The sequence below is a fragment of the Phasianus colchicus genome, chromosome 8 (genome assembly GCF_987193195.1).
Source record: "Phasianus colchicus chromosome 8, bPhaCol1.hap1.1, whole genome shotgun sequence".
In the NCBI taxonomy this organism is placed as follows: Eukaryota; Metazoa; Chordata; class Aves; order Galliformes; family Phasianidae; genus Phasianus; species Phasianus colchicus.
In genome coordinates, this window is record NC_143443.1 from 25437716 (window position 1) to 25447057 (window position 9342).

General features: G+C 38.1%; 1 long non-coding RNA gene across 2 annotated transcripts; it reads left to right on the plus strand.

The window, feature by feature from the left end:
* The first annotated feature begins 216 nt into the window (after positions 1–216).
* LOC149917082 (uncharacterized) lies at positions 217–7154 on the plus strand. Of its 2 annotated transcripts, XR_016468569.1 has the most exons (4): positions 248–294; positions 1577–1706; positions 6014–6097; positions 6458–7154. It is a non-coding gene; the product is annotated as an uncharacterized LOC149917082 (long non-coding RNA). The 2 variants fall into 2 exon arrangements; XR_016468568.1 differs by lacking the exon at positions 1577–1706 and having other exon boundaries at positions 217–294.
* The last annotated feature ends 2188 nt before the right edge of the window (positions 7155–9342 follow it).

The following is a 9342-nucleotide window of genomic DNA, read 5'->3' on the forward strand; positions in this document are numbered from 1 at the left end:
TGTGTTTTACAGGGGGCACAGACAATCTAAAAGAGATAGATCAATATAGCAATGTGTAGGGGAACGTTAGGTCATATCCTGAACTGGTGATGGAGCACCTGGTGAAGGGGTATGGCTGGTCCAGGGAGCTCAGGCAAACTGTTTGCACCTGTGCTCCCCATATGACCAGAAGGGATGGAGTCCCATGTATATATATAAATATATAAATATATAAATATAAAGGCCAGCCACTGAATAGAGAATGTCTCTTGGATCTGGGCTGTTGCATAGATAGAGAAGCCCTTCGCCACTGGGGTGAGTTTAACTTTTCTTTCTGTTTATGATTGTTGGCCTATCTGTGAATGCCACTAAGAGCCTGTCAGAAACAATTTTGCTCCTTTGTGGGCAGAACACCATTGCAGAGTGATGAGATAGAAGGGATTTTATTCTTTCCACTTGGACTGTGACTTTGGATATCAATACAACAATTAAATTCAAATTGTCTCCCTCTTGAGATGTGGTGTGGAAAGAATAAGAGATGTACTTTCTTCTTGCATCCCCAGGAGGTTGAGGGGTGTGCAAGAGGTGGAAGGTCTGTTTCTAGGCTAAGTAATAAATTCAGCACTACAAAACTGGATACAACTGGGGAATCAGTTTGCTCCTTACCCTGTTCCTTGAACAATGTGGTTTGGTTGCTGTGGATTCTTGCTCAGTTCATCACCAAGTCAAATAGTAGAAAGGTGTCAGTTTGAAAACTCCTTAGTATCCAAATCACTTTTCTGAGAACAAACTCTTCATATCTCCTCATAAAAAAGAGTTTTGAGGTGAATCAGTGTTCCAGTAAATTTTTTGCAAAATACTGTTTGATCTTCCAACCAATACTCCAAAGACCTTTCTTTGTAATTCTGAGTTGTATTGCAGCTGTTAGAAAATTCTTGTGTTGTGCCAAGGACTGTCTTTTCCTTCCTCAGAACTGTTGCTGTCATTTCACACTGAGTAGGAAACTTTTGAAATCTGTGTGACTTTGATATTGCTGGTTTTCAGATAGAAGGATTCTGTTTTGTCTCTTTTGGTGTTTCCTGGATCTGTGCTGCAGCAGGAGTTAGCATATTCTTGCCAAAGGTACTGTTGTGATCAGAACTCTGTTTTTAAGCATGTGATGTGGTAGGAAGATGTTATCCAGGTAATTTATAGGAAAAAAAACCAACAACTTTCATGCTAATAATGTAGTTAGCAGAACAAATACTGTCTATTTAAACTTGAGACTACAATCTAGTCAAGAAAGAGACGATATGCGGCTTGTCTTGTCATACAAAACTACTTACAAAGTGTGTATGTATAAACACAGATTATCTATTCTGGTATAGATACAATGAGTTGTTAAAATATTTGTCCTGTTCTTCAACTTTGTATACTTGCAATTCTTATTAGCATTCATTAGTATATGCTTGTGGTCAAGAAAGGAAAGATTCCCAAGGAAAAGATTTGTTTCTCATTTTATTTAAAGGCTTTCTGGTAAGATGGATGCTTTTGCTTTGTGTGTGTCTCTAACAAGTCAGTAACTGAGTCATCCCTCACCAATGTACTCTCTAATCAGTTTCAGAAATTGCTTGAAATAAGGTTTTCTACCTTGAATGACTGAGAAGGAAGAAACTAGGAAGGAAGCAAAGACATCATCAGCTTGGATGAGGTCTATGTTCAGGGCTCTGTTCAGGAAAGGGCAGCAGGTATTAAACATGACCTTTGCATGCTTAGCAAGTAGGGAAGGAGCACACTGTAAGCTTGTCTTCACAAGTTCTGTTAAGACAAACTGTTTCTGTTACATCACTTTTCCCCCCAGCTCCTACTTGGGGTACCTGGGAAGCCCTTGCTACTGCTCCATTTATTTGCCTGAATAAAAAATCACATGTGGAGAATCCACTAAAAAGGTACAAGCACCATTTTGGCTGCCAGACTGATTCCTTTCAGCAGCCTTTTCACTGATTAACAGTAAAATTTTCCATTCCAGGGTAATGAAGATTTGAATGCATGAATAGTTTATAATGCAGTAACTAATTCTGACTTACCTGGCTGAATGTAAGATTGAGAGTCTGCGATAAATGAGATTAATTTTTGTTTCCCTTCCAGATCTGCAATGCTTACAGCTGGGAAAAATTAATAACGTGATATTAGTGAACATGCATTAAATCAATAGTTGGGATTTTGGCAAGACTCTCTAGGTCTGAAATATGACTTTCTAGTATAATTTGGCTGGTAAACTGTGCCCTTTATTTGGAAATCTTATTCACAGAAGATGGACACATTGTATAAGTACTTATGTCATCTTTACTGTACATATTTTGGTGGAACAACTAAGAAAATGTAATGGTCTATGTTGTAAATCTTATAAAGACTTGGGCTGAATGCTGCTTCTACTTCAGTCCTCCAATCCCTTTCTCCCCATTCAGTCAGCTTTTTGCAAACCTACCAGCTATGTTCTTTGTAGTGAACAGAGACAACTAGAATGATATTAGGGGCTAGTATTTGGTTGTCTCTAAAATGATCTCAAAGGGCATCTGGAAGAGGTGATAATTCTTTTTCTGCTCCTTAGTATTAGCCACAAAGGAAATAAAGCCCACAAGGGTAATTCACTAAACTGCTATTTGTGACCTCTGTCAAGGAAAGAGAGCAGCTGTGCATTTATTTGACCTGGCACTGCTTCCTTCTGTTTAAAGATAAATATGGGAGCACAGTCTCATGGCTCTCAGCAGCCCTGTTAAATTCTGTTTTGCTCAAAAGTGAATGCAGTTCTCTAACTGTTTGGAAGCTGTCAGAAGGAGGTGAGCAGGGGCTGGCACCATCCAATGCTTCCTTCCTTCCCTGCAAACACCTGTGCATGCTCTCCCCCAAAAATGTGTCAGTGATACCATCTACTAGAGGACATGGTTCCTCTTCAAATTGGTTGTGACTTTTTCCTCACAGCCTAATCTTCAGGGGTGAAAATTCTGCAAGAAGCTAGTTTTAAAGGGCACCTAAAAACCCCACACAGTTAATCAATGCAAAAAGAATCCATTGGGTCAAAATGTAGCTTCCTAAGATATTAGTCCTTGAGACATAAAACTAAAACCTTATTGCAGCTTTGCTTCTAGCTGATCAAGTGAGGGAAGGCTTAGGTATGTCCCGCAGTCCTTGGTCACCAATTCTACTGCTCAAAATAACTTCAGTACACTGGGAAGCCATGTTATCCATCAGGCAGTGTGCCTGCCTGAGGGCAGGAGAGATGCCAAACTCTTGTTCAAATGATGTGGTGCTTTCTGCTGCTTCTTCCTCAGCACCTTCGGCAATTCCCTGCTGGTAAAAGGACTGCTGCGCAGTGGGATTGTTGATGTTCACTCCCCAGTTCCAAATCTATGAAAGCTGCAAACAATTTTTATACATAGATATTTTCTTCCTGCTCCCATCCTTTCAAATGGTTCTTGTATTCTGCTTTCTTCTTCTTGATGTAATTTGCAAGTGACTGCAAGCTGGAGTGAAGTGAGAGACAATTTGTGAAGATGCGTTTTCCTGGAATGGCTGCTGGGATGCACCTTTCTATTCTTGCCCTTGCATGGCTGTGAATCTCTGCATCCAGAAAGACAGCCAAGGTCTCTCTGATAAAAATGAGCTTTCTGAAGACGATATTTCCAGAGTTATCTTTTTTTCCTTTTCTGATCTCATGAGCGTCAAGTAGGCAGGAAAAGAATGAGGCTTTGAAAAGTAAATGTAAGTTGGTGAGCTGTCAGTGACAGGTGTGCCACATACACTTGTATAAGCCAGGGGTTGATCTTACAGGTTGATCTTCTCCTCCTGAAGACTTCATTCATATTCAGTTTCCATTGTTACCTTTCAGGAGAATATTTTTCTACTGCTTTAACATTGGCACAGTGGAGACTGCCCTGTGCAACACTGCAAGCCTCTGCTCCACACCTCAGCCAATATATCTGTACCTTTTGGGTATTTAATTTTTTCCCATGTTATAACTGAGATTTTCTTAATCTGAAAACTATGTATAAATATACTTTTCATAGAATGGCTTAGATTGGAGGGGACCTTAAAGTCATACAATTCCAACTCCCTGCCATCAGCTGGCTGCTCCTCGTCAGATCAGGGCCCCATCCAGACGAGCCTTGAGCTCCTCTGGGGAAGAGGTACCCCCAGCCTCTCTGGGCAGCAGTGCCAGGGCCTCACCTCCTTCTGAGAAAAGAATTTCTTTCTAACATCTAAGCTAAATTTCCTTCCTGTAGTTTCCAACCTTTCCTCTTTTCCCTATCGCTCTCTGCCTATGTATGAAGTCAGTTCCCCTCCTGCTTCTATGCTCCTTTCAGGTACCAAAAGGCTGCAATGAGGTCTCCACAGCCTTCTCTCTTCCAAGCTAAACAAGTTCTGCCTCCCTAGCTTGACTTCATAGGAGAGGTGTTCCACCACTCTGCTGATCTTCATGGCCCTCCTTCAGTCACACTCTAACACTTCATGGAATATTAGGCTGCAAATACTTAATTTATTTTTTCCTTCTGTAAAGGAAAAGGTAGAAATTCTCTATCCAGGAAAAGCTGCTGTCGTCTTCCAACATGAGAAGCCTTCAGAATTCCACTTTCTGCAGATGTAAACCAAGAAGAAATGATTTCTTCTACAAGAGTTAAAAATGAATTGCCTTTTTAAAGAGAGATGTGGGATACTAATCTTATTCTGCATAAATTGAAAATACAGGAAAAATTAAAAAGCAAGGGACCTTTTCTCATAGGTTTCTGGAAAATGTATTTAACATTTCTATACATGTTGGTGTTTGTGCAGGTAGATGAGATCAAAACAAAAGGGACATGTTTGTTTTCCAGTTTTAAAACTCTCATTGTCTTTGCCTCTGAATTTGGGCAGTTGTTGCTGAAGATAACAAGCAGAAATATGAAAGCTAAGTGTGAAATCCTTTTTTTTTCTAAAAATGAGATCTCAAGAACACAATGCTGGAGCCAAATCTGGAACCCTTTGGTACATGTTCATGAATTTTGAGTGAAATTGCTGTCAAGAGGCTGTGAGATGTCAAAGGCTTAATGATCACATCTGCCTATGGGTTTTTCCAATAGTAAAAAATCTTTTGTGCTTTTTAGCACGAAAACAATTGTTCTTGACATAATTCTTATGAATACATCTGAGCATTGCAAGTTGTTCCAGTGCTGGACAACAGCAAACAGGCATCTCTGGACTGTCATAGCTTGGGCTAATTGGAGCTTTTCCAGGATTTCTCCTAAATATCCTGGCTTTTCTGACAGTGTCTTTCCAGAACTCCTTCTGTACCATTTTTCACAGACTTGCTCTTGATAAGTCGGTAAAGTCTCAGTGCAGTAAGTGAAAGATGTGAGGGATGAAAAAAAACAAAAACAAACAAAAAAAAAAAACACCAGCCTGTCTTAAATGCAGTAGATTTTGTTTATTAATTAACAAGCACAGCAAAATGAATTACAAAAGAGCCTGTGAAAAGTAAATGGATTTATGATTGAGTCAGAAATGTCTGAAAGACAGCTTACCCCAGTAGAGAAAGCCTCTCTTTTAATATATAACTAATCCTTTGAAAAATGCTGGAAGGACTTCTTGTAAGAAGAGAAGAAAATTACTGAGATTTGAATTGCAAATACTTGCTGCAAGCATTGTTTTCCACAAATATATGTTAAGGTGTTTTGAATTTTTGACTGTTCCTATTTATTTCCAGCTATGACACATCAGTCCACCCCCTCCCCCTACTAAGTCTAAACAACTGCAAAATGTGTTTTCCATGAAACCTGTATGTTTAACTGTCCTAGGCAGCTGAGATTAGAAGACCCAAGGGGCGGTTGCAAAAACTCAATTATAAATTAGCTTACAATAACCAGTGAGAAAAGATAACTGTAAAACAAACACTTGTTCAAAACTAATGATATTTTATTTGTTCTCACATAATCCCTTTTTGTCACAATTCACATTTATAATACCTGTTATTTAACTACAAATAAAACCTGACATGCTGTTCTGCTGCATTTTTTGACAGTGGGCAGGTATGAATGATGCTTCCTTACTGGACCCAGCAATTTCAGTCGTATTCTATTCAGAGGATCTCATCTTTTACTTCTTGGTAAGTGAATGAGATAACTAGCTAATTTAATCAAGGCAATCAAGTTGTGTGTCATGGAAGCTGAAGTGGGCTCTCTACAACTGGTTTGGTTTTGTTGGAATCAATGGATAGTCATGAAACAAGTGGGAGACATAGATTTAATTAATCCCTAACTGTGGATGAGGAAGAACAGCACTTCTGTGATAAGCTGCTGCTCAGTGGTGTTCACCTAAATGACCAGTGATTTCTGCTTAGTGTTCCATTACCCTGGAGAATGAAAATCATTGCAACAAGAACCACTATCTTAGAGGAAAAACAGTAATATGGACATTCAGTCCAGTGACCTTCAGGCCTTGTCTCTATTAGTATTTTTGTTTGCAGCTGGAGAATGTTTAGGGAAGTGGTTGCTCCACATTGGAGGCAGTATTGAACCAGGATGCTAGCTGGGACAGAGCTCAATTTCTGGTCCATCTGGAGACTGCCAGATCCTACTAGATGAGAAACACCAGAAGAGAAGGGGAGCTACTCAGGGAAATATGGGTATGAACAGTAACCTGAACTCAGGAGAGCATGCATGTTATCCATGCAGTCTGGGTCTGTTTTGCAGGCTGGATTTGTGTGTTGAACTTGGTGTTGACGTCTTCCCACTAACTCTCAAATTTACAGCTCTTGTGGTTATGAAATCTTCATTTGTCATTCTAAAGACAAAGTCAGGAATGGGAAAAGGAGAAATTGTCACCAATTTAAGTGTTTGCTCAGTGTAATATTGGGAGCAGTAAAGCCTTTTCCATTTTTAGCGCAATGTTAACCCACTTTCCAAGTCCATACAGTAATTATAGGCTTCTTATAATTGAGGCTATTACTTAACTGCATTTTTCAAATGATGAAGTAAGATCCAAAGCAACTGTGTATTTAACCTATAATGAGATACAACTTCCAATATACATATCCCTGCTATTAAACAGGCAATAGTTACTCTGTATAAACACATTTTTATATGTATATATCTACTGATAAATATATTTTTAATGCATCATCTTATTGTTATTATCTTAATTCTTAAGGATGAGAGCCTTATATTACCTGGGTCTGGTGGAAAAAGTGGATGTAAGGATAAACTGAAAGTTCTGCTTTCACTGATAGTACAGCAACTTCTGGATTTTGTTTTCCATATTTCTGTTTCTTGCAGTACGCCTGTACTACATTGGAAGTAGTTCTGCCCTAATCCAGTGAAAGCAGAAAATGTACTTGGGTATTTCACAGACCTTTTAGGAGCTGCCTACTGTTAGTTTGCTATTAAAGACAGCAGTATAACTGCTTCTTAGGACATGATAATTTTCAGACCTATTTGACTTAAATTGGTGTTTATTTAAAGAGGACAAAATCTACTGGTAATTTGTCTTCTGAGTGTAATTGGTAATTTTCTGCTGTATTCCAGTTATGGAGTTAAAATAGCCTTAGTTATTTTATCTACTACTCAGGATCCAAATTAGTTTGCTATTAGCCTGGTCAAAATAACAGAAAATTGTTCATAAATAATTAATCAGAATAAAAATCAGTTTATTTTAATCCAAATAAGAAATTGATAAGTTATTTGAATATAATATTATCTAATTATATCTAAATGCACAGCCAGCACATTTTCTATAGAATATATATAATAGATTAATTGTAAAACACTACTTCATGAAGCTAAGTGTACAGTTGTCATTTCTCAAATGCAAGGCTACTGACATCTGGAGACATGTTCACTGTCATTAACAACATATTAGAGCAATTGAAGCCTTGTATTAAAGCTTCCTCTATTCTACTGTTGCACTGAAAATGTGTGCTATTAACTTCTGAAGTGGTATAAACTAATTTCTGTTATACTCATGCACTCGTTTTTTCTCTGAAGTTTTATTTTTTCTCTAATTACCTTATTTTCAATTCAATCTTCACTTGCCGGTGTTAAGTTTTTGCCTATTCAGGTCAGCTACAAAGAATATTTTCTCCTTAAGCTTTTTAAATCCTTTAGTCCTTCAAATATATATGCAGTCACTGATAATGGAAAATGTAGATTTCCACCATGCATAACAGCTAGACTGAAGCTGTTTGCTTGGCAAAGGGATATTGAGTTAAGGGAATTGGTGTTAACAGTCAAATACCAACGGTTAAAAGCATTCTCATTAAGAACTAAAAATGATTGACTGAGAGATGGAGCACCAAGTGTTTACTGGAATATGTGAAGGTTTATTAAACCTGGCACAGGGATGGTCCTATTTGTCTAGACACTTACAAAATCTAGCATGTCTGGACTGTGATTTGTGGAACCTTTCCCCTTTGTAAACAGTATTTTGTTTTAAGTGACACACTGATAGACACAGCCCCAAGTACACTGAATTATTGACCTGTAGCACCAATGGGCTTTGACAGAAGCCTACTGCTATTCACAAGCAGAAGAATAAAATGATTGTTTTCTTTATAAATTCCCTTTGAGTTAGGGTTCTCGAATGGGGTTTCAGAAATCTTTCTGCTTCCCTTGTTCTTTGTAAAATATAGCTTTTCATATAGTATCGTTCCAGATGTTTTATTTTTGGAGAGAGACTGTCTGAAAGAAAGGGTGTGGTGTAACTCAAGGCAGAGTATTTCCTAAACTATTACAGAACACTGTCTCCTCTGCACGGGAGTTTTTAAGCCCATCTTTTTCACCTGTTTATAAAATGGTTAATTCGTAAGAGCTTAATAAAAACCCCACATTATTTGCCATTTTTTTTTTCTTCCTTGCTTTAAATTCTGCATGCATATATCTATAATTTGGAAAATTCTCTGCATCAAAATACCATTAAAAATATACTCACTTGCTGTGGATGTATATAAATAATGCTGTTACTCTGGCTTAGACTAGACATTAGGACAAGTGTTTTTCAGCTCAAATACAGTGGCCATGATTGATGAATGTATTGCCAGTGCTTATTAAAGTAAAGCCATAATGTCATAGCAATTTGGTCACAAACCAGTACAGCTCATTTGACAGTAAACCTTTAACTGTGGAAAGCTGTGATGTGGATTTGACAGGTTTGCACGCAGCTCAAGGGGGATAGTCTAGTAATAAAGCAGTGCAGCAATTGCACTGGTATGTGCACCTCAAAACAAAGCGTGATCTCTAATAGTGAAGCTATACCTCTTGGCTGCTTTTCACTTCATAATTACCAGGGAGGTATATAGCAATACTGGTATAACATTTTTTTAAAAAACAAGCAGCAATCTTCCTGTGACAAATAGAG